At 44.0% G+C, this 27,762-nt stretch overlaps 1 protein-coding gene across 4 annotated transcripts in view; it reads right to left on the bottom strand.

Annotated features, from left to right (window-relative positions):
- P2RY2 (purinergic receptor P2Y2) overlaps positions 1–23,416 on the bottom strand; it is a 65,399-nt gene extending 41,983 nt beyond the window's left edge. Inside the window, exons 1-2 of one of the 4 annotated variants that reach the window (XR_015744234.1) lie at positions 22,978–23,158; positions 16,072–16,183 (exon numbers count right to left, since the gene is read on the bottom strand). The gene's annotated coding sequence lies outside the window, so the exon portion shown is untranslated. Of the gene's footprint in view, positions 1–16,071; positions 16,184–22,977 lie in introns of all 4 variants that reach the window. The other 3 variants (XR_015744235.1, XM_087936900.1, XM_087936901.1) reach the window with 3 other exon arrangements.
- Between the last annotated feature and the right edge of the window lie 4,346 nt (positions 23,417–27,762).

Consider the following 27,762-nt stretch of genomic DNA (forward strand, 5'->3'; position numbering starts at 1 on the left):
CTTCCCGCTCCATTCTGATTCCGATTCCTTAAATTCAGCTTCCTTTGCCCCAGTGTCCAGACACAGGTGCAGATAGTAGTAACAGAATAACAGAGTTGGAAGGGACCCCGTGGTCATCTAGTCCAACCCGCTGCTCTATACTATTTCAGACAAAATTCCTCCTTGTTTCTAGATTGGGTCTCTCCTTGATTACGTATACTGACGATGGCCGCAGTGTCGCGAGGTCACGCGACGCCCCCTTTTGTGACTTTCTGACCAGTGAAGCCTGATTCACTTAATGACCACGTGACTCACTGAACAACCTGAAATGATTCACTTAGCCACCGTGGCAGGTAAAGTTGCAAACTGGGGCAAATCTCGTTTAACAACCGTCTTGCTTAGCAGTGGACATTGTTTGGCTCAGATCTGGGCGTAAGTCGAGGAGTAACCGATTTGCGGGACTCCTTGCAAGCCGAGGTAAAGTTTCAAGAGTCCCTCCGGTTACGAAAGGAGGTTGGACTTGCAACCAGAGCTTACCGTGGAATTAATCAAAAGACAATGGCTGCCTTCACACCTTGCGCTCCTGGGTGCAGATCAAATAGCCCTTCAAGAAGCTTAAGAGGATTCCTGAAGCGTCACAAGACGGGGGCTGCGTTTGCACGAACATGGGGACACACACAAACGTTAGTTAGGGGGTCGAAGAGCCAGGCACAGTTCCTGGGGGTTGCCTTGGTTTTTTCAATTAGCCTCGGATACGATGTCACGTTTCTCTCAATCAGCCTGCCTGCCTGCCTGCCTACCTCTCTCTCTCTCTCTCACTCTCTCTCCCTACTTATCTATCTATCTATCTATCTATCTATCTATCTATCTATCTATCTATCTATCATCTATCTATCTATCTATCTATCTCTATCCCTCTCTCTCTCTCTCTCTTGATCTATCTATCTCTATCCCTACTTAATCTATCTATCTATCTATCTATCTATCTATCTATCTATCTATCTATCTATCTATCTATCTATCTATCTATCATCTATCTCTACCCCCTCCCTCTCGATCTATCTATCTATCTCTATCATTACTTATCTATCTATCTATCTATCTATCTATCTATCTATCTATCTATCTATCATTGTCTCTATGTTTCTCTCTCTCTCCATTCATTTATCCACTTATCCATCCATCCAGCCATGTTCTGGTGTCTGTCTGTCTCTGTGCGTGTATCTATCTATCTATCTATCTATCTATCTATCTATCTATCTATCTATCTATCTATCATATATCTATCTATCTATCTATCTATCTATCTATCTATCATATATCTATCTATCTATCTATCTATCTATCTATCATATATCTATCTATCTATCTATCTATCTATCTATCTATCTATCTATCTATCTATCTATCATCTATCTCTACCCCCTCCCTCTCGATCTATCTATCTATCTCTATCATTACTTATCTATCTATCTATCTATCTATCTATCTATCTATCTATCTATCTATCTATCTATCTATCTATCTATCTATCATTGTCTCTATGTTTCTCTCTCTCTCTCCATTCATTTATCCACTTATCCATCCATCCAGCCATGTTCTGGTGTCTGTCTGTCTCTGTGCGTGTATCTATCTATCTATCTATCTATCTATCTATCTATCTATCTATCTATCTATCTATCATATATCTATCTATCTATCTATCTATCTATCTATCTATCTATCTATCTATCTATCATATATCTATCTATCATATATCTATCTATCTATCTATCTATCTATCATATATATCTATCTATCTATCTATCTATCTATCTATCTATCTATCATCATCTATCTATCTATCTATCTATCTATCTATCTATCTATCTATCTATCTATCTATCATTGTCTCTATGTCTCTCTCTCTCTCTCCATCCATTTATCCACTTATCCATCCATCCAGCCATGTTCTGGTGTCTGTCTGTCTCTCTGTGTGTATCTATCTATCTATCTATCTATCTATCTATCTATCTATCTATCTATCTATCTATCTATCTATCTATCTATCTATCTATCTATCTATCTATCTATCTATCTATCTATCTATCTATCTATCTATCTATCTATCATTCTCTCTCCCTCCCTCCTCACTCTCTCCCCCCTCTCTCCCTCCCCCCTTCTCTCTAACTCTCTCTCTCTCCCTCTCCCCATCCATCCATCCATTCATCCATCCACCCACTGGTATCTCTCTCTCTCCCTCTTTCTCTCTAACTCTCTCTCTCTCCCTCTCCCTATCCATCCATCCACCGGTATCTATCTATCTATCATTTATCTATCTATCTATCTATCTATCTATCTATCTATCTATCTATCTATCATTCTCTCTCCCTCCCTCCTCACTCTCTCCCCCCTCTCTCCCTCCCCCCTTCTCTCTAACTCTCTCTCTCCCTCTCCCCATCCATCCATCCATCCATCCATCCACCCACTGGTATCTCTCTCTCTCCCTCTTTCTCTCTAACTCTCTCTCTCTCCCTCTCCCTATCCATCCATCCACCGGTATCTATCTATCTATCTATCTATCTATCTATCTATCTATCTATCTATCTATCTATCTATCTATCTATCATCTCTCTTTTTATCTATCTATCATCTATGTCCAACTATTTACAAAGTCTGCACTACTATTACTATTCATCTTCTAACTCCTCCTTATTGTCCATCCCCTCCCACTTGTGACTGTATGACTGTGACTTTGTCGCTTGTATACAATTTATATGGACCGTTTCCTAGTATGATTTGATGGCTTATTGTACCCTGTGACTATCATTGAGTGTTGTACCTGATGATTCTGGACTCTTGGCAAATGTATCTGTTCTTTTATGTACCCTGAAAACATTTGCACCAAGACAAAATCCTTGTGTCTCCAATCACACTTGGCCAATAAAGAATTCTATCTGTCTGTCTGTCTATCATCTATCTATCTCTATCAAACCCTCTCTCTCTCTCTCTCTCTCTCTCTTTCTCTCCATCCACCCCACCACCTCCAAGAAAGTTTGCAACATGACGCAACTCACTTAACAAATGTCTTGCGTAGCAAAAGAAATGTTGGACCCGACTTTGGCTGTAAGTCAAGGACTGCCTCTAGCGTGGGATGCAAGAATTTGGGAGCGAGAGTCCCCCGTCAATCCAAGTGACTAACCTTAGTGCCACTTCTGAGCGTTTCTATGCCGATGCTTTGGGATGAATAACCAAACGCTAAGAATTTTTTGAAATGGGAACTTACCAAGGGAAGCAAAGGATGATGTAAGTCCAACCAACGGCGAGTTACTCACAGCATATTGCAGGAGTGGTTGTAACGTCCACTCAACTACGGAACGCTATTACTCTCCTTTAAAGCCAGACGGTTGCATTTCTGTAGAAAGGGGTATGTGTTGTTTTTTTGCCATTTTTGCAAAATTGAAATGACGGAGTTAATCTAACGCAAGGAAGTATAAAAGCCCTACATGGTGGAACGGAAACGTGTGAGAATAATAGCAGAACTGAAATCTCCTTCTAGGTTATTAGGATCGTCCACTGATGATGCCTGGGGTTCCCCAGTTGTGTTCGTGTGTGGGGAACGGGGACATTCCTTCATTTATAATCAAGATCACATGTCTAAACTGTTCTCTGTTTACTTGAATAAGGTTGAGTTTTTTCCCCCAAAGCTTGGGAAAAAAAAAAACCTTTATTACTTTAGAAGTAATTCAAGGCACAAAGCGTAGCTCGTATTCCTTCCTCCTGCTACTTTTCCCCATAACAACAACCCTGTGAGGCGGGTTTGGCTGAAAATGATGGGTCCAAAGTCACCCAGCTGGCTTTCATGGCTAAGGCAGGACTAGAACTCCCCGTCTCCTGGTGATTGGCCCATAGTCAGCCAGCTGGCTTTTATGCCTAAGGCGGGACTAGAACTCACCATCTCCTGGTGATTGGCCCATAGTCAGCCAGCTGGCTTTTATGCCTAAGGTGGGACTAGAACTCACCGTCACCTGGTGATTGGCCCATAGTCAGCCAGCTAGCTTTTATGCCTAAGGTGGGACTAGAATTCACCATCACCTGGTGATTGGCCCATAGTCAGCCAGCTAGCTTTCATGCCTAAGGCGGGACTAGAACTCACCGTCTCCTGGTGATTGGCCCATAGTCAGCCAGCTAGCTTTTATGCCTAAGGTGGGACTAGAACTCATTGTCTCCTGGTGATTGGCCCATAGTCAGCCAGCTAGCTTTTATGCCTAAGGTGGGACTAGAACTCACCGTCTCCTGGTGATTGGCCCATAGTCAGCCAGCTAGCTTTTATGCCTAAGGTGGGACTAGAACTCACCGTCTCCTGGTGATTGGCCCATAGTCAGCCAGCTAGCTTTTAATGCCTAAGGTGGGACTAGAACTCACCGTCACCTGGTGACTGGTCCAAAGTCACCCAGCCAGCTTTCATGGCAAAGGTGTGGACTAGAACTCACCATCTCCTAGTGATTGCAAAGCACCTAGCTGGTTTCACGGCTAAAGTAGGACTAGAACTCACTGTCTCCTGGTGATTGGCCCACAGTCAGCTAGCTAATTTTTGTGCCTAAGATGGGACTAGAACTCACAGTTTCCTGGTGATTGGCCCAAAATCACCTATCTGGTTTTTGTGTCTAATGTGGAACTAGAACTCACGGTCTCTTGGTGATTAGCAACAGTGAGCTGGCCAATGTTTGTGTCTAAGGTGGGACTAGAACTCACCATCACCTGGTGACTGGTTCAAAGTCACCCAGTCAGCTTTCATGGCAAAGGTGTGGACTAGCACTCACCATCACCTAGTGGTTGCAGAGCAGCTAGCTGGCTTTCCTGCCTAAGGCAGGACTAGAACTCACCGTCTCCTGGTTTCTAGCCTGATCCCTTAATAAGTAGAGCCAAGCCAACCCACTTGCTCAAGCCAACAATCAGAAACAAGCCCAATACAGGTTTTTGTGCTGCGCATCGAGACTAACCACGATTGAACGAAGCTTGATCTTTAACTAACCTGTTCAAATAGCTTGTGAATGCTCACCTAGGGCCTCCCAGGAGCCGGAAGTGGGAATAGAATGGAGGGGACAGGAGAGATTTCGAATAGCAGAGAAGAAAAGCAATTTGACCTTGGAATCCTAGCGGATGGTCACTTAAATAAGAGCCGGCCGTGCACTGCAGCAGCCCCAAAGGCCAACGCAATCCTAGGCTGCATAAACAGAGGGATAGAATCAAGATCACGTGTAGCGTTAAGACCACTTAGTAAGGCCTTGGTAAGGCCACACAGAAAGGGACATGGTGGCTCAGAAGCTAAGATGCCGAGCTTGTTGGCGGTTCGAATCCCTAGCGCCGCAGAACGGAGCAACCTCCCGTTCCTTGTCTCAAGCTTTGCCAACCTAGCCGTTCGAAAGCACGTTAAAAAAAAAAAACGCAAGTAGAAAAATAGGCACCGCCTTTGATGGGATAGGTAACAGCGTTCCATGCGCCTTCGGCGTTTAGTCCTGCCGGCCACCTAACCACAGAGACGTCTTCGGACAGCGCTGGCTCTTCTTCGGCTTTGTAACGGAGATGAGCACCGCTCCCTAGAGCCGGAAACGACTAGCACGAAATGTGCAAGGGGAACCTTTACCTTTGAAGGCCACACCTGGGATACTGCATCCAGTTTTGGTCGCCACGATGTAAAAAAAAAAGAGATGTCGAGACTCTGGGAAGAATGCAGAGAAGAGCAACGAAGAGGATGAGGGAATTGGAGGCTACAACATATAAGGAACGGTTGCAGGAAATGGGTAGGTCTAGATTTGATGAAAAGAAGGACCGGGGAGACATGATAGCAGCCTTCCAATATTGGAGGGGCTGCCCCAGAGAGGATGGCGGGTGGGGTCAAGCTATTTTCCAAAGCACCTGAGAGCAGGACAAAAAAAGCAACAGATGGAAACTCATCAGGAAACCTGGAATTAAGGAGAAACTTCCTAACAGTGAGGACAATTCACCGGCGGAACTGCTTGCCACCAGAAGTTGCGGGGGGGGGGCCTCCATCACTGGAGGTTTTTAAGAAGAAACCGGGCAGCCATCTGTCTGAAATGGCATAGAGCCGTGATGGCGAATCTATGGCACGTGTGCCACAGCTGGCACTGAGAGCCATTTGTGCCGGTATGTGAGCTGCAGGCCAACTTACCTCACTACGCATGCGCGTGCCTCACAGCTGATTTTGGGCCCGTTTGAGGCCTTTTTCGGCCTTCTAAGGGCTTGAGGAAAGCCTCGGTAGCCCGAAAAATAGGCCTGTTTGGTTTTTCGGGCTGCAGAGGCTTTCCTCAAGCCTCTGAAAGGCCGAAAAAGGCCTCAAATGGGCTGAAAATCAGCTGGGAAGCGCAGAACAGGTAAGGGGGAGGCGGGTGGTGGTGGATTGCGTGCACCTGCGCAAGGGAAATTGCAGGGCACGTTACCTTCTGGATGCTGGCATGCACACATGCACGCATAAGCACGTGCACAATTTTTGGCGCAGGAGCCCCAAAAGGTTAGCCACCACTGTCATAGGGGTTTCCTGTCTGCGTAGTGGGCTGGACTAGAAGACCTCCAATGTCCCTTCCAACTCTTGGTTCTTCTGCTTTTATTTATAAAAAGCAGAGCAGCATAAAATTCCCTGGCAGGCAGAAATCTAACAGGTTACAGGGCTGGGCTGGATTTCTTCCCTCACTCGCCTGCGAGGCTCCTGTTTAAGGAGAGGCGGGGAAGGGCTGTGTTCGAAAAAGAGGACATGTCTGAACATCGCACACTTCATACCGCTCACGCGGCACAATCCGTTCTGCCGGATCATCACTTTTCTAACTCCTTCACGCCCAATCTCTTCAGGTGTACTTGGGAGATGCAAAACGCCCGGCTATCGGAGAGCTGCAGCGTTGACTCTACAGTTGGTCCTTGACTTACGGCCAACAATCGGCAACCAGAACCTCCGTCGCTAAGCAAGGTGGCGGTTAAGTAAGTCACACCTGATTTTATGATGCTTTTCCCCACGGTTGTTAAGCGAAATCGCCTCCGATTGCTAAGTGAACCAAGTCAGAAGGTCGAAAAAGGCAATCCCCGGGAGACTGGGCCCGTCATAACTGTGAGTCAATGGCCAAGCGTTTGAATTTTGATCCCATGACCCTGGGGATGCTGACATGGTGTAAGTGTGAATACAGAGTCTCCTCAACTGAGCCCAAAACTTATATAATTCGATAAGTGAGTTTCATCCTGTTTTACGACTTTCCTTGCCACCGTTGTTCAGTGAATCGTTGCAGTCGTTAAATTAGTAAGGCGGTCGCTAAGTGAATCTGGTTTTCTCCATCGATTTTTGCTTGTCAGTAGGTCACAAAAGGGGATTGTGTGATTCCCGGGACAATGGAGAAAACGTCATTAAATGTGAGTCAGTTGGCAAGCATCCTAATGTAAATCGCCTGACTATGGGGGATGCTACAATGGTCGTAAGTGTGAAAAGTGGTCATAAGTCACTTTTTTCAGTGTCGTTGTTAACTTTGGTCTCTAAATGAACCATTGTAAGCTGAGGATTACCTGTAACTGGCTCGATGCTCGTTCTTCACTATAAAATTATGTAGTTGGGCTTAATTTGGGAGGAGGAAAATAAGGGGAAAAAAATTCTGCCTCTGCCTACCAGCATCCATCTGTATTCATCTGGCTAGTGTCCTGTCAGTGTGAGAGAGTGTCGAGGGCTGTTTGGAAACTGAAAGAGTATTTGCCATGTGAGTAAGGAGACAGCAAGGAGCCTGGGTGTGGCTTAGCTCAACTGTTCTGTACTAAAGCTGCTTGGTGCTGTGAAAGTAAACCTGAAATTGAAACTCCTCTGCTTGTGTTTTGCATTTGGAAGAGATTTCTTTTCAGGTGGGAAGGGGGAGTACAACCCCTTAGCATCAGAGCGTGTTAATAATAATAATAAAAATAATAATAATAATAATAATAATAATAATAATAATAATAATAATAATAATATATGAAGAATGAAACCCAATGAAAGACACCCATCTCTAGAATCTTGCCTTCTGCAACAGCCACCTTGTTTAATTATTGGACCCCATTGGGCGAGATAGAACATAGGAAATAGAATAACAGACTCAGAAGGGACCTTGGAGGTCTTCTAGTCCCTCCCCCACCAAGGTCGACTAGATCCCCAAGGTCGATTAAATTTTATAAGGAAGCAAGCAAGTAAATCAATTAATAAACCCCAGAAGGTTTTTCGGAAGCATTGCTCAATCTTGGCAGGCGTGTGGACTTCAACTCCCAGAATTCCCCAGTCGGAGTGACTCCAGATGCCATAGCTGTGTTTCTCCGTCTCAGCAAATTTAAGCTGGGTGGATTGCCAGCTGGGGAATTCTGGGAGTTGAAGCCCACCTGGCTTAAAGTTACTAAGAAGAAGAAGCACTCCTATTGGACGTGGAGTCATGGGGGCTGGGGAATTCTGGGAGTTGAAGTCCACCTGGCTTAAAGTTGCTGAGGGGAAGAAGCACTCCTATTGGATGTGGAGTCATGGGGGCTGGGGAATTCTGGGAGTTGAAGTCCACCCGGCTTAAAGTTGCTGAGAGAAGAAACATTCCTATTGGACGTGGAGTCACGGCGGCTGGGGAATTCTGGGAGTTGAAGTCCACCCGGCTTAAAGTTGCTGAGAGAAGAAACATTCCTATTGGACATGGAGTCATGGGAGCTGGGGAATTCTGGGAGTTGAAGTCCACCCGGCTTAAATTTGCTGAGGGGAAGAAACATTGTTTTTTTTCCCCCCCAGTTTTAAAACTTGCTTGCAAGGATCAGCGAGAAGGAATGTAGACGCAATTGGCTCGTCCTGCCCGGGTTCTCCTGAAATGTGAGAATGCCGAATTCCAAAGCGTCTCCATTTATTGTTTCAAAGAGCTTATTGTTCAACAGCTCAGCTCCGATACTCCTACTCCGAGAACAAAAGGTCAGACCTCGCCACAGAGTGACCCATCGATGGACGTCAGTAGAAGCGGGGAAAAAAAAAACCTGGTGGATCAAACAGCCTGAAGCCCAGAGAGGCTTGGAGGGCAAAGACTGGAGCGGCTGGATTTGGAATTTCGAAGCAAATCTCTGCCGGAAATTGCAGAAAATTCTGCAAAATCTCCCCTTTTACAGGACCAACCGGTATTCGCTGCTGCTCCAAAGGGGAAATAAAATTTCTACGAATGAAGGGATAGCAGGCGGAAAACCATACATTGGTCCTCCATGTACAGTTACAATCAGGGCCGGAATTCCTATTAAAAGCGGGACATTTGTTAAGTGAGCCTTAAGGCATGAAAGCCGGCTGGGTGACTTTGGGATAATCACTAGGAGACTGTGAGTTCTAGTCCTGCCTAAGGCATGAAAGGCGGCTGGGTGACTTTGGGACAATCACCAGGAGACTGTGAGTTCTAGTCGTGGCTTAGACATGAAAGCCGGCTGGGTAACTTTGGGCCAATCACCAGGAGACAGTGAGTTCTAGTCCCGCCTTAGGCATGAAAGCCAACTGGGTGACTTTGGGCCAATCACCAGGAGACAGTGAGTTCTAGTCCCGCCTTAGGCATGAAAGCCGGCTGGGTGACTTTGAGCCAATCACCAGGAGACAGTGAGTTCTAGTCCTGCCTTAGCCATGAAAGCCAGCTGGATGACTTTGAGCCAATCACCAGGAGACTGTGAGTTCTAGTCCCGTCTTAGGCATGAAAGCCGGCTGGGGGACTTTGAGCCAATCACCAGGAGACAGTCAGTTCTAGTTTCGCCTTAGGCATGAAAGCCAACTGGATGACTTTGAGCCAATCACCAGGAGATGGAGAGTTCTAGTCCCCCTTAGACATGAAAGCCGGCTGGGTGACTTTGGGACAATCACTAGGAGACTGTGAGTTCTAGTCCTGCCTTAGGCATGAAAGCTGGGTGACTTTGGGCTAATCACCAGGAGAGGGTGAGTTCTAGTCCCGCCGTGGGCATGAAAGCTGGGCTGGATTGACTAATCACTAGGAAGTTGTGAATTCTAGTACCACTTTAAGCACAAAAGCCAGCTGGGTGAATTTGGGACAAGCACCAGGAGACAGTGAGTTCTAGTCCCACCTTAGGCACGAAAACCAAACGCCAGGAGACAATGAGTTCCTGATTTCCGCAACCAGCAAGTCCAGATTTCAATTCCCAGAATTCCCCAGCTGAATGCCAATTGAAATCCCCACATCCCAATACTAGTGAGAGGGAGAGGATTCAGGTTACAGAAAAGCAATCCTGATGAAATCTTCAGAAACAGTTTGAGGGTGCAAACCTTGATCTAAGGAGGTGAGAGCTCCTGTTTGTTGGATTCATTCAAGGTGGAAGCGGGATAATTGGGATAATTTAACATGGATTCCTGTCCTGAGAAAGAGATCAGACTAAATGACTTCAAGGGTTTTAAAAAAATAAAAGAGATGGTCTGTAGCATCTCTTCCACCGCTAGAAGCCTGTTTAAAAAGACAGATTAACTGACTGATCTGGGATATGGCAAACATATTTACACACAGTGTAATCTCACAAACGCCGAATACTCTTTGAAAATCGATGTATACAGGCAAAACTTGGTGCTTTGGGGTTTGTTGTTTCTTTTAGATCTGTTGATTGATTGGAATTGGAGTCCTGTGACCATGACAGTCCTCAAGTTTGCAAGAAATTATTTAAGTTCCCGTAATTGCCACATTTTTGCACAATATCCTGCTCATTTCCAGCTTTCTTCAGAAACCAATGACAATGCATAGAACGCGTGAGAAGGTTCCTATGTTAATTTCCATTCATTTCGTTTACGTTTATCACCGTGATGTTTTATATTTTCATTTTTATCCGATAAGGTGCCCATAGTTGCTTGCTAGCAAGATGAGAGAGGCATATACATTGAATAAATAAATAAATTAAAATATTTTTCATCTAACCAAACAACCACATCTGCCAGGTGCTTGGGGGTGTAGAAAAGTGGGAGTGCATGATCCATGGAGTCCTACTGAAAGATTTGGAGGGATCAGATGGCAAAACCATGCAAATATTTCATTTTCCAGAAGTGCCAAAATGGATGACCACCAGGGATCGCCAAAGAGTTGAGATTTTCTGTGCATCTCTTTATCGCCATCTTCAGGACATCTGGTTATTGCAGCTTCTTTTTTTTTAACTTTATGCAGGGAGTCCTCCACTTACAATCACAACTGAGCCCAACATTTCTGTTGCTAAGTGAAACATTGGCTCAGGGAGTTTTGCCCCATTTTACGACCTTTCATGCCACTGTTAAGTGAATCGTTGCAGTTGTTAAGTGAGTAATAGGGTCGTTAAATGAATCTGGCTTCCCCATTGTCTTTGCTCAACGGAAGGTCGCAAAAGGGGATCACATGACCCCAGGATACCCCCAACCGTTATAAATATGAGTCAGTGTCCAAGTGTCCGAGTTTTAATCACGTGACCACAGGGATGCTGCAATGGTTATAAGCGTGAAAAACGGTCATAAGTCACTTTTTCCAGTGCCGTGGTAACTTGCAACGGTCACTAAGCGAACTGTTGTAAGTTGGGGACTACCTGTATTTCACATTATTTAACGTGAAGCCTCCTTCCTAGTGTGAAAATTGGTCATGTCACTGTTCTCAGTGCTGGTTGTAACGTCAAATGGTCACTGAATGAACTGTTGAAAGTGAAGGGCCAAAATGGATGACCAGAAGGAGTCAGCAAAGAGTTGAGATTCACTGTGCATCTCTTTATTTCCATTTTGAGGACCTCTGGATATGGCAGCTTCCTTATCTTCTTTTTTTTTTTAATTTATATAGGCTCACTGGCATGGAGCGTGTTTTCCCCAAAATAAGACCCATTCATATATACAGTAGATAGACAGACAGACAGACAGACAGACAGATGATAGATAGATAGATAGATAGATAGATAGATAGATAGATAGATAGATGATAGATAGATAGATAGATAGATAGATAGATAGATAGAGGAGAGAGAGAGAGAGAGAGAGAGACAGACAGACAGACAGACAGACAGACAAATTCAATCACACTTAGCCAATAAAGAATTCTAGATAGATAGAGAGAGAGAGAGAGAGAGAGAGAGAGAGAGACAGACAGACAGACAGACAGACAAATTCAATCACACTTGGCCAATAAAGAATTCTAGATAGACAGATAGATGATAGATAGATAGATAGATAGATAGAGAGAGAGAGAGAGAGAGAGAGAGACAGACAGACAGACAGACAGACAAATTCAATCACACTTGGCCAATAAAGAATTCTAGATAGACAGATAGATGATAGATAGATAGATAGATAGATAGAGAGAGAGAGAGAGAGAGAGACAGACAGACAGACAGACAGACAGACAGACAAATTCAATCACACTTGGCCAATAAAGAATTCTAGATAGATAGATAGATAGATAGATAGATAGATAGATAGATAGATAGATAGATAGATAGATAGAGATAGAGATATACTGTATTTTTGCCACCAAAAAAAGGCACCAGGTCTTATGTTCAGGGGATGTCATCCACTGACTAACCTCACTTGTGCACCTCACCCCTGGCCTCCTTTTCGCTGTCAGGGGCCTTCAGGAACTTCTTCTTCTGCAGCCAGCAAGGCTTCCCTGAAGGCCTCTGCAGCAGATAAGAGAGCTCAGGATCGATCCAGAGCTTTGTTCTCAGCTCCAGAGGCCCTCAGGAAATCCTGGCCAGCCTTGAGGGCTGCAGAAGAAATGGGCCTGCCAGGCAGGTATGCGAGGCCTGGCTACAACTGTCCAAAGGTAAATAGTAGGGCAGTTACACCACCCATCCTTACCCTAGCTTAATTTTTTACCTGTGCACCCTGGAGTGGATAGGACCTTAATTGGGGCTTATTTTGGGAGGGTAGATCTTATATTGGGTGCACGTGTAAAAATCAAGCTAGGACTTACTTTCAGGGTAGGTCGTATTTTCGGGAAAACAGGGTAGTACTTTTGCCATTGATTCTTCTTATTAAAAATAGGGCCAGGCCACTTTACTATCCTAGAACCTCCTGAATATCAACTTTTTTTCCCCACTAAAGCAGTGTTTTTCTACATTGGCAACTGGAAAATGGGTGGACTACAACGCCCAGGATTCCCCAGCCAGGCTGGCTGGGGAATCCTGGGAGTTGTAGTCCACCCATTTTCCAGTTGCCAACTTTGAGAAACACTGCACTAAAATCTTCAAAATGCAAAAGACTGTTTTTACAGGTAGGTTAAGTGACTGTTTCCGGGGGATTCGGAGTGAATGCAGAGGCTTGCGAAACTTCCTGTTTCGCTGCTGCCAAACCACTTGGTACCATGTTAAGCAAACAAGACAATTAAATCTAAATTTAAATAATCAGAGAGGGCTGTCTAGGTATTACCTAACCCAGTCAGGAATGCGGTCCTTGTGTCATCATACGATACAACCTTCACACCACTGAAAAACCCTTTGGGGGTGCTATGTCTGGGTGTTAGCCAAGGTTGTATGAATATTATTGTGGGTTCTGTCTGGGCTCTAATCATTCGAAAAGGGTTTGTATAACTGTTTTTCTTCTTCTTCTTCTTCTTCTTCTTCTTCTTCTTCTTCTTCTTCTTCTTCTTCTTCTTCTTCTTCTTCTTCTTCTTCTTCTTCTTCCTCCTCCTCCTCCTCCTCCTTCTCCTCCTTCCTCTTCTGTTCTCTTCTTTTTCCTCCTCCTCCTCCTCCTTCCTCCACTTCCACCTTTTCTTCTTCTTCCTCTTCTCTTCCTATAATTCTTCTTCTTCTTCTTCTTCTTCTTCTTCTTCTTCTTCTTCTTCTTCTTCTTCTTCTTCTTCTTCTTCTTCTTCTTCTTCTTCTTCTTCTTCTTCTTCTTCTTCTTCTTCTTCTTCTTCTTCTTCTTCTTCTTCTTCTTCTTCTTCTTCTTCTTCTTCTTCTAGAGTCAATCTATTCTCCAAAGCACCCAAAGGCCAGACAAGGAATAATAATGGATGAAAACTGACCAAGGAGAAATTCAACCTGGAAATAAGGAGAAACTTTCTGACAGGGAGAACAATCAACCCAGGGAACAGAAATTTGCCTTCAGAAGTTGTGGGAGCTTCATTCCTGGAGGCTTTCAAGAAGAGGCTGGACTGCCATTTGTCAAAAATAGTGTAGGGGGTTGGACTAGATGACCTACAAGATTCCCTTCCAATCTCTGATTTATCTGATTTTTGGGGTGGAACAGATTCCATTCCTTTTGTATAGTGGCCATGATTTGCCCACACGCCAAATTCTCAGATTCGGAATAATGTCAGCGTGAGCTCCCTTCAAAATCCAAGAAAGAAATACCCAGACTCCATGGATCAGAGCAAAGTTATCCTTTTACTGGAAATTAAAGTGGAAGTTACAGATGGAATTCCGAATCTGAGAATTTGGCGCGCAGATCACATATACAAAGGGGTGGAATTGTTCCCACCACCCCCCCCAAAGTCCAGAAGTCTCTTCCAATTAAAAGTTCTGCATATGATCGTGTGCGGGCATCTTCAGGTGGTGATGAGGCCTCTGTCCGTTGACCTTGACGTATTTTGATAAAACTGCGCAGCTGCGCAAAAAGGGATAGAAGCTAGCAAGGAAATGGAAAGTTGAAAAGAAGAAATCATACACCCCCCCCCCTTTTGCTTGCCCACAGTAAAGGCATGCAAAACACCTCCAGCTCTCTTTCCCCCCCCCACAATTACCTCCCCCCACCGTTGCTAATGACAGCCAAAAGAATTAAGCCTAGTAGTAGAGAAGATACAGTAGATAGGATATGAGAGAGATAAATGAGATAGATAGCAGTTAGGGTACCCGAAGAGATCTTGAGGCTGACACCGGCTCAGTAACCTGATTACCTGTTTTACAACCATCCTGACTTACGACTGCAATAGGCGGGCAAGCTACAGGCAATCCTTGACTTACGGCCACAACGGAGCCCACCTTTCATGTTGCTAAGTGAGAAATCAAGTGAGTATGGCCCCATGGTACGGCTTTTCTTGCAGCGTTGGTTAAGCGAATCCCTGCGGTCCTTAAATGAGTCACACCATCGTTAAGCGAATCCAGCTTCCCCTCCCCTTTGACTTTGCTTGTCAGAAGGTCACTAAAGGGGATCGCGGGACACTGCAACCGTCATAAATGCGAATCACTTGTCAAGCATCTGTAAATCATGTGACCAGGGACGGATGGATGCTGAGATGGCCATAAGCGTGCAAATTGGTCACAAGTCACTTTTTTCAGTGCCGTTGTAAACTTCGAACGGTCCCTATACAAATTGTTCTAAGTCAAGGACTATCTGTATTTAGAAGCATTCCTCGAGTTACGATCATAATGGGAAAGCAAGGACTGTTTGTAAATAAATACTTTTCTCCCATGGATCTCAGCGTGTTGTTCCATCCTTTGGCATTTGCCGGGGATTATGGGGAATGTGATGAAACCCAACACCCTCTGAATGACGCCGGGGAGAAGAAGAGGCTTAATTTAGTGAGGACTAATATTAGATGTCACTCATTAAAACGTTCAGCTATCAAAACCTTCACCCTGCCAGCAAAAAGTCACATATTAAACCGAGATTTCTAGACCCAGAAAATTACTTAACATGGAACGGATTTTACGAGTGGTTAGAGATAAAAGAGGTGGAAATTAGATGAAGTCCTGCAACCAACAGGACAGACACAGACTCCAGAGGGTAATTAGGACTGCAGAAAAAACAATTACTACCAACCTGCCTTAAATTGAGGACCTGTCTATTGCACGAGTCAAAAAGAGGGCTGTGAAAATATCCACAGACCCCTCACATCCCTGACACAAATTGTTTCAACTCCTTCCCTCAAAACGAGGCTATAGAGCCCTGCACAACAGAACAACTAGACAGGTTTTTCCCCAATGCCATCCCTCTGCTAAACAAATAATTCCCTCAACACCGTTCAACTATTTACAAAGTCTGCACTACTATCACTATTCATCTCTTCATCACTTCTTATCGCCCATCCCCTCCCACTTGTGACTGTGTGTTTGTGACTTTGTCACTTGTATCCTTATGATCTATATTGACTGTTTCCTAGTAGGATTTGATTGCTTATTGTACCCTATGATTATTATTAAGTGTTGTACCTGATGATTCTTGACGAATGTCTCTTTTCTTTTATGTCCGCTGAGAGCATTTGCACCAAGAGAAATTCCTTGTGTGTCCAATCACACTTGGCCAATAAAGAATTTTTCTATTCTAAAAAAAGAAAAGAAAAGAAAATTTACTGCTATGTAGGAATGAAATATCAACGATGATTTATAATTATAACTATGCCAATATAATCAACAGAATTACAAATAAGCTAATATAAAGAGAAATCTATTCTGTTACACTATTATTATTGTTATCAGTGTATATGTTAATATTTCTGTTTGCTTGTTTTTCTTTGCTTTTCTAGAAATGACAATACACTGTATTCAAAATGTTTACAAATTTAAAAATATATATATCTGTACCTGTCAACAGTGGTGTCCCCCAAGGCAGTGTTCTAGGACCAACTCTCTTCATATTCTACATAAATGACCTCTGTGATCATATCCAGAGCAACTGCATTCTCTTCACTGATGTTGTAAAGCTATTCAACACCACAGACAATACTGCTACCTTCCAAAAAGACCTTGACTATGTGTCAGAATGGTCAATCAAATGGCAACTTCAAATCTCAACAAATAAATGCTCCGCCTTACATATTGGCAAAAAAAATCAGAAAATAAAATAGAAGCTGAATAGTCAAGACCTTGTTGATGATCCAAACTCTGTCAAGGAACTTGGAGTACTCATCTCTAATGATCTAAGTGCTAGAGCCCACTGTAACTACCTAGCCAAAAAGGCACTAAGAGTTGTTAACCTAATCTTACGTAGCTTTTTCTCTGGTAATGTTACACTAATAACTAGATCAATACTCGAATACAGGTCATCAGTCTGGAACCCACATTACGTATCTGATATTAGCACAGTTGAGAAATTCCAGAAATATTTCACAAGAAGAGTTCTCCACTTCTCTACTCCTTGCAGAATACCTTATGCCACCAGACTTGAAATTCTAGACCTAGAAAATCTAGAACTACGCCGCCTTCGGTCCGATCTAAGTATAGTATATAAAACCATACATTGCAATGTCCTACCTGTCAATGAATACTTCAGCTTCAACCATAACAATACAAGACCAAACAATAGATACAAACTCAAAGTTAATCGCACCAAACTTGATTGCAAGAAATACATAAAGTTTTCTTATATGTATCCATGTATTCATAACTATGTTTTTACTTATACCTATTATCTTGTAAGCAATTGACAAAAATAAATAAATAAATAAATAAACAAACTTGATTGCAGGAAATACAACTTCAGCAACAGAGTGGTCAGTGTTTGGAATACTCTACCTCATTCTGTGGTTTCTTCCCCAAACTCCAAAAACTTTAACCTTAGACTGTCTACTATTGTCCTCACCCCTTTCCTGAGAGGTCTGTAGGGGGCCTGCATAAGCGCACCAACGTGCCTACCATCCCTGTCCTATTGTTTCTTTTTATTTTTCTTATATGTATCCATGTATTCATAACTATGTTTTTACTTATACCTATTATCTTGTAAGCAATTGACAAACCAAATAAAATAATAAAGTATACTAAAAATAAACCAAGATTTATATGAAATCCACCAACTTCCCAAACTGCTTACAAATACCATAACTAGAATATCATAAAAACGCTTTGAAAATTGGGTGGGGTTTTTTTTTCTGCTTAAAATTGTCCAGGAAGACTTGAATATTCTTAAAAAGGTTAAATAAACATTTTAGAAAAGACAGTGGTAGATATGGACAGTGACAGATATTTAACATTAAAATATTAAACATTTTAATATAGTTTTAAAAAGACAGCTATTGATACGGCTGGAGAATTCTGGACATCAAATTCTGCATATTTTCAAGGTGCCAGGGTTGAAAAATGCAGCTCGAAACAATTTGAAGAACAAGAAATGGGGAGCAATTTTTTTTCTTCAGGTTAACTTGTGTCTCATAATTAAACAAAACCAGTAACTCTAAAATACTTCGACGCATAACCACAACTGAGCTCAAAATTTCCACTGTTAAGCAAGACGTTTCTTAAGGGAATTTTGTCCCATTTCTTTTTTTCTTTGTGGCCTTTCTTGCCACCGTTACTAAGTGAATCACGGCAGCTGTGAAATTAGCAAGAAAGTTGTGGAGTGAATCTCGTGTGCCCATTGACTTTGTTTTGTCAGGAGGTCGCACAAGGGGATCACGTAACCCCAGCAACGGTCATAAATGTGAGTGACCTTGGGACACTGCAACCATCATAAACATGAACCAGTGGCCAAGCGTCTCAATTCTGATGACCTGACTATGGGGATGCTGCAACGGTTGTTAAGTGTGAACAATGATCGTAAATCACATAGCTGCGATAAATCATATTATAACAAAGAGGATTAGTGGACTGAGAGGCTAAAACATATAAAGAACACTTGGTGGAAGTGGGTATGTCTCGTTGGATGAAAAGAAGGACCAGGGGAGACATGACAGCAGTGCTCCAATATCTCAGGGGCTGCCACAAAGAAGAGGAAGGGGTCAAATTATTCCCCAAAGCCCCTGAAGAAGGCAGGACAAGAAGCAACGGATGGAAACTCATCAAGGAGAGAAGCAACCTGGACCTATCTATCTATCTATCTATCTATCTATCTATCTATCTATCTATCTATCTATCATCTATCTATCTATCTATCTATCTATCTATCTATCTATCTATCTATCTATCTATCTATCTATCTATCTATCTATCTATCTATCTATCTATCTATCTATCTATCTATCTATCTATCTATCTATCTATCTATCTATCTATCTATAATCTCTCTCATATTTATCAATCTCTGTCTGTCTGTCTGTCTGTCTATCTATCTATCTATCTATCTATCTATCTATCTATCTATCATCCATCCATCCATCCATCCATCCATCTATCTATCTATCTATCTATCTATCTATCTATCTATCTATCTATCTATCTATCTATCTATCTATCTATCTATCTATCTATCTATCTATCTATCTATCTATCTTTCTATCTAACATCTCTATCCATCTATCTATCTATCTATCTATCTATCTATCTATCTATCTATCTATCCATCCATCCATCCATCCATCTATCTATCTATCTATCTATCTATCTATCTATCTATCTATCTATCTATCTATCTATCAGTCAATCATCTATCTATTTGATTTGTCAATTGCTTAATAGGTATATTAATAGGTATAATAATAATAGGTATGTATAAACATGAGTAAGAATACAGGAAATAGGTACGAATAAAGGGGACAATAAGAAAAGAACGGTGCCCTTATGCGTCCCCCCTTACAGACCTCTTAGGAATGGGGTGAGGTCAATCGTGGCTAGTTTGAGATTAAAGGAATGGGGGTTACAGACCTCTTAGGAATGGTTATTCTCTCCCTTCCTTTCTCTCCTCCCTCCCTTCTTTTCTCTCCTTCCTTCCTTCCCCTTCCCTCTTCTCCTTCCTGCCCCTTTCCTTCCTTCTTTCCTTCCTTCTTTTATTTTTGATTTGATTTGTCAATCGCTTACAAGATAATAGGTATAAGTATAAACATGAGTAAGAATACAGGAAATAGGTACGAATAAATGGGGACAATAGGACAGGGGCGGTAGGTGGTGCCCTTATGCAAGTCCCTTACAGGCCTCTTAGGAATGGGGTCAGGTCAATCGTGGCTAGTTTAAGGTTAAAGGAGTTTGGGGGGTTTTGAGGATGTAACTACAGAGTCAGGCAGTGCATTCCAGGCACTGACCCCTCGGTTGCTGAAGTCCTACTTTCTGCAATTGAGTTTGGAGCAGTTTACATTGAGTTTGTATGTGTTGTGTGCTCTTGTGTTGTTGCTAAAGGTCCTGACAGCGAAAATACTTAAGCAGTGGAACTACTTGCCACCAGAGGTTCTGGGTAGTCCATCGCAGAAGGATTTTAAGGGGAAGATCGGACGAGCTTTTGCTTGGAATGGCATAGGGTCCCCAGTTTTTGTTATTTTGAATTGCAGTCTCTAGGGCCTCGTTGAGATGTTGTCTTGGTAGCATTTATTCGAGGGGCATTTGCAAACGCCTTATATCATAGATCAACCTTGGGCAGGTTCCCGTCCTATTTAAAGTCAGAGGTGAGAAAATGGCATTCTAAAAATAGCAGGAAGGGTGGGTGAGGGGGAACCAGGGAAGGGAAGAGAGGAGTGATCGAAAACGTAGAGAGGATAGCTTTTCCGTCAACCGTGGAAAAGAAAAGCGGAATAAAATGTAATACGGGTAACAGAATAACAGAAGGGACCTGCTCAAGCAGGAGATCTCAAACCATTCCAGGCCATTGGCTGTCCAATCTCTCCAAGGTTTGGAAATTAAGATTTGATTAAGGTTCGGGGAGGAGATTATTTGGGGCAGGGGGCTTACGGACGCAGGGTCTGTGAAGCGGTTTTTAGGGTTTTCCCGTGAGAATGGGTGCTCCAACACTGGAGGTTTTTAAGAAGAAGAAGAATGTTAGAGGCAGGGTCGGGATTCGAATTTCTTAACAACCGGTTCTGTGGGCGTGGCCTAATTTGTGACCATGGATTGACGGTCATGTGACCGGGTGGCCCTGGCTTGCTGACTGGGCGTGGCTTGTATGTAAACATGATAAATATTTATGTAAATATTTAAAATATATATATATAAAAAAGGAGGAACTTTTACCCCAAATCAGGCCAAGCAGGCAGGCAGATTGAGCTGCTCGCAGAATCACAGATTCATTCAGAAATCTATCTATCTGCCATCTGCTACTTGAGTCTGCACTGAAAAATAGAAGCTTCGGTCCTAAGGAAGGTTCAGCTCTGCTTTTAGATTAGCTAGAAAGCAAGAAATCCAAGGATTTCCTGCTTTCTAGCTAATCTAAATCTCCCGGCACAGAAAAACAGCTGATGGTCAGGGAGGGGGTGAAAAAAAGGAAAAAATAGCAACTTAGCAGGCAGATTTGCCAGATAAGGAGTTTTATAGTTTTATAGAACTGGTCCGATCAGGTAGAATCCCACCCCTGGGTAGAGGGCTTCCTACCTGGACAGGGGGTTGGACTAGAAGACCTCCAGGGTCCCTTCCAGCTCCGTTATTCTATGATTTTGTTATTAATAAATTGGACCTGATCCACAGTGGAAGATGCAGGTGGGGAAGTGGGCAGAGCTGGCTGGAAGCATGAAATCGACAGCTTTGATTAGGGAAAAGGGGTGGATTAAATTCGGTGTTGGTGGAACCCATGAAAGGGGGAAACAAAAATGAAATTAGGATGTGTGTGGGGGTTTGAGGATTGGGAACAATAGGCGGTGAAAGCAAAAAATGAAAGTTGTGCAGTAGACGTATATCCAGGGTTCAATTTACGTTTATATTTTCTTCTCTTTTTCCTGCAAATTTTGGTTTTTTCTTTCTTTCCTTCAGCCCCCCTGTCTTCATCCTTCCGTCCTTCCGTTCCTCTCTTTCTTTCCTTCCTTCACCCTCTCTCCTTCCTTACTTTCCTCTCATTCTTCTTTCCTTCCCTCTTTCTTTTCCTTTCTCCCTCCTTCCTTTTTTATCTTTTTCTTTCTTTCTTTTCCTTCTTTCTCCTTCCTCCCTACCTCCCTGTTCTTTCTTTCTTTTTTTCTTTCTTTTTCGTTCTTTCTCCCTTCCTCCTTTCTTTCTGTCTCCCTCCATCCCTCTTTTCTGTCTTTCTTTCTTTCTCCCTCTCTTTCACCAGCCTTTCTTTCTTTCTCTCTCTGCGCCTCCATTCCTTCCTTGCTTCCCTCTCTCTCTTCTTTTTTCTTTCCTTCCTCTTTCTTTCCTTCCTCCCACTCTTCTTCCTTCCTTTCTTCTTTGTGTCATTCCTTCATTCTTTTTTTCCTTTCTCCTCCCTCCCTCCCCTGTTCTTTCTTTCTTTCTTTCTTTCTTTCTTTCTTTTTCTGTTTGTCTTCCTTTCCATCTCCCTTCCTCCTTCCTTCCTTTCTGTCTTTCTGTCTATCTTTCTTTCCTTCCTTCCTTCCTTCCTTCCTTCCTTCCTTCTTTCTTTCTTTCTTTCTTTCTTTCTTTCTTTCTTTCTTTCTTTCTTTCTTTCTTTCCTTTCTATCACCCCCTCCCTCCATTCCTTCCTTGCTTCCCTCTCTGTTCTTTTTTTTCCTTTCCTTTCCTTTCCTTTCCTTTCCTTTCCTTTCCTTTCCTTTCCTTTCCTTTCCTTCCTTTCCTTCCTTCCTTCCTTCCTTCCTTCTTTCCTTCTTTCCTTTCCTTTCCTTTCCTTTCCTTCCTTCCTTTTCCTTTCTTCCTTCCTTCCTTCCCTTCCCCTTCTCTTTCCTTCCTTCCCTTTCCTTTCCTTTCCTTTCCTTTCTTTCCTTTCCATTCCTTTCTTTTCCTTTCCTTTCCTTTCCTTTCCTTCCTTTCCTTTCCATCTCTTTCTTTCCTTTCCTTTCCTTCTTTTTCTCTTTCCTTTCCTTTCCTTTCCTTTCCTTTCCTTTCCTTTCCTTTCCATCCTTTCCTTTCCTTTCCTTTCCTTTCCTTTCCATCTCTTTCCTTTCCTTTCCTTTCCTTTCCTTTCCTTTCTTTCCTTTCCTTTCCTTTCCTTTCCTTTTCCTTCCTTTCCTTTCCATCTCTTTCCTTTCCTTTCCTTTCCTTTCCATCTCTTTCCTTTCCTTTCCTTTCCTTTCCTTTCCTTTCCTTTCCTTTCCTTTCGTTTCCTTTCCTACCTTTCCTTTCCTTCCCTCCCTCTCCTCTCCTCTCCTCCCTCCCTCCCTCTCCTTTTCCCCCTCTTCCCCTTACTTTAAAGGCCAGCTTTGGTGAATTTTCCACCCTTCCCGAAGAAGTCCTCCGCCAGGGAAGCCCTGTGCCCGAGAGCCTGTCGGAATGCGCCCAGAGGCAACCCCGAAACACGTCCCACCCGGTTTGGTTCAGCAATCTCGTACGCCTCACCAGCCGGTCCCCGCCCCAACTTACCCTTCCAGGGTTCCCGAGGTGCCCCTCAAGCTGCTTGGCTCCCTTTGGGGTCCATCTCTCCCCCACCCTCCAAGGAGGCTTCCTTGCCCACCTCCCAGATGTGGGGCTCCAGCCAAAGCCGCCCGTTCACCGCAGGTTCCCACCGCAACACTGGTGGTGGCGGTGGTGGTGAAAGAGGAGAAGAAGAGGAAGGAGGAGGCGTGCCCGCCGGTGCCTGCCAGGGCCAACCCTCGCCGGCATGGGCCTAGAAGGGAGGGCACGGCAAAGAGCCGCTCTCCTCCCCCCGCCCCTCCCTCTTGCTCAACTCCAAAGCAAAAGTCTGGGACAAAACTTTGGACTTTTAACCCTTGTTCAGAGAAAGGAACAGGATCGAAAGTCCAAAGCGACTCCTTGCTGGCCCCAGGTGTCCGGGCCCAGGACTGACGCTCCCCTTCAACTCAAAGGTGCCTTTTTTTCCTTTCTTTCTTTCTTTCTTCCTTTTTTTTCAACTAGACTTTTTGGTTTTTTCTTTGAAGACGTTTCGCTTTTCCCCCAAGGAGCTTCTTTGGCTCTGGGCTGAAGACGTTTCACTTCTCATCTGAGGAGTTTCTTCAACTCTGAGCTGGAGACGATTCGCTTCTCATCCGAGGAGCTTCTCCAGCTCTGGACTGAAGACGTTTCGCTTCTCATCCAAGGAGTTTCTTCAACTCTGAGGTGAAGACGTTTCACTTCTCATCTGAGGAGCTTCTTCAACTCTGGACTGAAGACGTTTCACTTCTCATCTGAGGAGCTTCTTCAACTCTGAGCTGGAGACGTTTCGCTTCTCATCTGAGGAGCTTCTTTGGCTCTGGTCTGAAGACGTTTCACTTCTCATCCAAGGAGCTTCTTCAACTCTGAGCTGGAGACGTTTCGCTTCTCATCTAAGAAGCTTCTTCAACTCTGAGGTGAAGATGTTTCACTTCTCATCCGAGGAGCTTCTTCAACTCTGGGCTGAAGATGTTTCACTTCTCATCTGAGGAGTTTCTTCAACTCTGAGCTGGAGACGATTCGCTTCTCATCTGAGGAGCTTCTTCAACTCTGAGCTGAAGACGTTTCACTTCTCATCTGAGGAGCTTCTTCAACTCTGAGCTGAAGACGTTTCACTTCTCATCTGAGGAGTTTCTTTAACTCTGAGGTGAAGACGTTTCACTTCTCATCCGAGGAGCTTCTTCAATTCTGAGGTGAAGACGTTTCACTTCTCATCTGAGGAGCTTCTTCAACTCTGAGGTGAAGACGTTTCACTTCTCATCTGAGGAGCTTCTTCAACTCTGAGGTGAAGACGTTTCACTTCTCATCTGAGGAGCTTCTCCAACTCTGAGCTGAAGACGTTTCGCTTCTCATCTGAGGAGCTTCTTCAACTCTGAGGTGAAGACGTTTCACTTCTCATCTGAGGAGCTTCTTCAACTCTGAGCTGAAGACGTTTCACTTCTCATCCAAGGAGCTTCTTCAACTCTGAGCTGAAGACGTTTCGCTTCTCATCTGAGGAGCTTCTCCAGCTCTGGACTGAAGACGTTACGCTTCTCATCCGAGGAGCTTCTTCAACTCTGAGCTGCAGATATTTCACTTCTCATCCGAGGAGCTTCTTCAACTCTGAGCTGGAGATGTTTCACTTCTCATCTAAGAAGCTTCTTTGGCTCTGGGCTGAAGACGTTTTGCTTCTTATCCAAGGAGCTTTTTCGGCTTTTGAGCTGAAGGAGCTTCTTCAATGAGAAGCAAAACATCTTCAAAAGAAAAATCAGAAAGTCCAGTTGCCTCTTTAAAAAAAAAGCACCTTTGGGACGACCAGGACCTGGGATGACGGAGAATCTCCATTAGACGTCTCTTATTCAACGGTTTTCAACTTTATCCACTTGGAATTCTATGGACTTCAACTCCCAGAATCCTCCAGCCAGCTACGCTTCCCCTTTAAGACTTGTGGAGGGCTGGGGAATTCTGGGAGCTGAAGTCCACACCCTTCAAAGCGGCCAAAATGGAGAAATAACTTTTCTTATTCAAGGGGGCGAAAAAACTGACCTTTGTGAGTTTTTTTTTTAAAAAAACCAAACCACCCAAAATGAAAATTTCACCCCTTTGAGCTGAAATGCTTTTGGCGAGTTTTGTCAAACCCTCCTGAAATTTTTGCTCTAAGTGAGACAGGAATGCAGTCCGTCCTTGATTTATGACCATTGTGGAGCCCAGGATTTTGGTTGCTAAGTGAGTCACACCTGATTTTATGACTCCTGCCCCGATTGTTAATTGAGTTACTGCCGTTGTTAAATGAGTTGCGAATCCAGCGTCTTCCATTGAATTGGCTTCTGAGAAGCTAGCAACGTCCTGTGATCCCTGGATGCTACAACCATTATTGTTACACACCAGTGGCCCGGCGTCTGGATTTTTACCATGTGACAGTTGGGAATAGAGTGACGGTCGTAAGTGTGAGGAGTGGTCATAAGTCACTTTTTCCAGGGTTATTATAAGTTCACAGCAGCAGCTAAATCAACCATTGTACTTACCTGTCCTGGAATGGACTCTGAGGTTTCCAGAAATGTGCATTTATTTATGAAATAAACTTACAGGCCCAACTGAGCCTAAAAGGTTCATTGTTAAGGGAGGTATGCCTGATTTTACAAGCCTTTTTTTTTTGCCAGTGTTATTAAGCAAATCCATGCAGTTATTAAGTCAATCAGGAGGTCATTGAGTAAAGTTTAAAACACCATATTTGCAGGGGTATCCAACCTTGGGCACTTTAAGACTTGTGGACTTCAACTCCCAGAATTCTCCTCAGCCAGCATAGTTTACTCTCTTGTAATCCCTTCCTCTGCAATCTCTCTCTACTTCAGGAGGTTAAGAGAAAAAAAAAGAAACAGACACAGCTGACTGGGGAATTCTGGGAGTTGAAGTCCACAAGTCTTAAGGTGGCCAAGTTTGGGGACCCCCTGATTTAGGTGACCCTTCTGGTCTCTTCCAACTCTATCATTCATGGCTGGCTGAGGAATTCTGGGGGTTGAAGTCCACAAGTCTTAAGGCGGCCAAGTTTGGGGACCCCCTGATTTAGGTGACCCTTCTGGTCTCTTCCAACTCTATCATTCATGGCTGGCTGAGGAATTCTGGGAGTTGAAGTCCACAAGTCTTAAGGCGGCCAAGTTTGGGGACCCCCTGATTTAGGTGACCCTTCTGGTCTCTTCCAACTCTATCATTCATGGCTGGCTGAGGAATTCTGGGGTTGAAGTCCACAAGTCTTAAAGTGGCCAGGTTTGGAGACCCCTGATTTAGGTGACCCTTCTGGTCTCTTCCAACTCTATCATTCATGGCTGGCTGAGGAATTCTGGGAGTTGAAGTCCACAAGTCTTAAGGTGGCCAAGTTTGGGGACCCCCTGATTTAGGTGACCCTTCTGGTCTCTTCCAACTCTATCATTCATGGCTGGCTGAGGAATTCTGGGGTTGAAGTCCACAAGTCTTAAAGTGGCCAGGTTTGGAGACCCCTGATTTAGGTGACCCTTCTGGTCTCTTCCAACTCTATCATTCATGGCTGGCTGAGGAATTCTGGGGTTGAAGTCCACAAGTCTTAAAGTGGCCAGGTTTGGAGACCCCTGATTTAGGTGACCCTTCTGGTCTCTTCCAACTCTATCATTCATGGCTGGCTGAGGAATTCTGGGAGTTGAAGTCCACAAGTCTTAAGGTGGCCAAGTTTGGGGACCCCTGATTTAGGTGACCCTTCTGGTCTCTTCCAACTCTATCATTCATGGCTGGCTGAGGAATTCTGGGGTTGAAGTCCACAAGTCTTAAAGTGGCCAGGTTTGGAGACCCCTGATTTAGGTGACCCTTCTGGTCTCTTCCAACTCTATCATTCATGGCTGGCTGAGGAATTCTGGGAGTTGAAGTCCACAAGTCTTAAGGTGGCCAAGTTTGGGGACCCCTTGATTTAGGTGACCCTTCTGGTCTCTTCCAACTCTATCATTCATGGCTGGCTGAGGAATTCTGGGAGTTGAAGTCCACAAGTCTTAAGGCGGCCCAGGTTGGATACCCCTGTCATATTAATAGTGATATTGGAGGTGGATCCTGATTGTCTTCCTTTCTTGGCATTTTTAACAAGGCCAAAGCTCACCCCAAATCAACAGGAAGGAATGACTGCAAGTGATTCAGACCATTTTCTCATTCAGGAAAACAAAATTGCAATTTGTGAAACTAGCTTACTTAAGTCGTAAAGTTCCCAGGTTTGGACATCTTCACCCTGTACTTTTCCAGACAAATGGTTGTCCTGCCTCTTCTTGAAAGCCTCCGGTGTTGGAACACCCACAACTTCTGGTGGCGGGATGTTCCACTGGTTCATTGTTCTTGCTGTCTGAATGAATGCAGCCGCTGTGTTGTATTTTATGTATTCTCTCTCGTTCCCTTTCTCTCCTTCCCTCGCTCCTCCCCTTGCTTCTTCCCTCCCTCTCTCCCTCCCTCCCTCTCTCCTTCCCTCCCTCCCTCCCTCTCTTCTTCCCTCTCTCCCTCCCACTCTCCCTCCCTCTCTTTCTCTCCCTCCCTCCCCCTCCCTCTCTACCTCTCCCCTCCCTCTCCCTCTTTCTCAGTCTCCCTTTCTCTCCCTCCCCCCTCCCTCCTCTCTCCTTCCCTCTCTCCTTCCCTCTATCTCTCCCTCCCTCCCCTCTCCCTCCCACTCTCTCCCCTCCCTCCCTCTCTCCTTCCCTCTCTCCTTCCCTCTCTCTCTCCCTCCCTCTCTCTCCTTCCCTCTCACCTTCCCCCTCTCTCCCTCCCTCCCTCCTTCCCTCTATCTCCCCTCCCTCT

The sequence above is a fragment of the Pseudonaja textilis genome, chromosome 7, assembly GCF_049901715.1.
Source record: "Pseudonaja textilis isolate UNSWEBS1 chromosome 7, rPseTex1.2, whole genome shotgun sequence".
Lineage (NCBI taxonomy): Eukaryota > Metazoa > Chordata > Lepidosauria > Squamata > Elapidae > Pseudonaja > Pseudonaja textilis.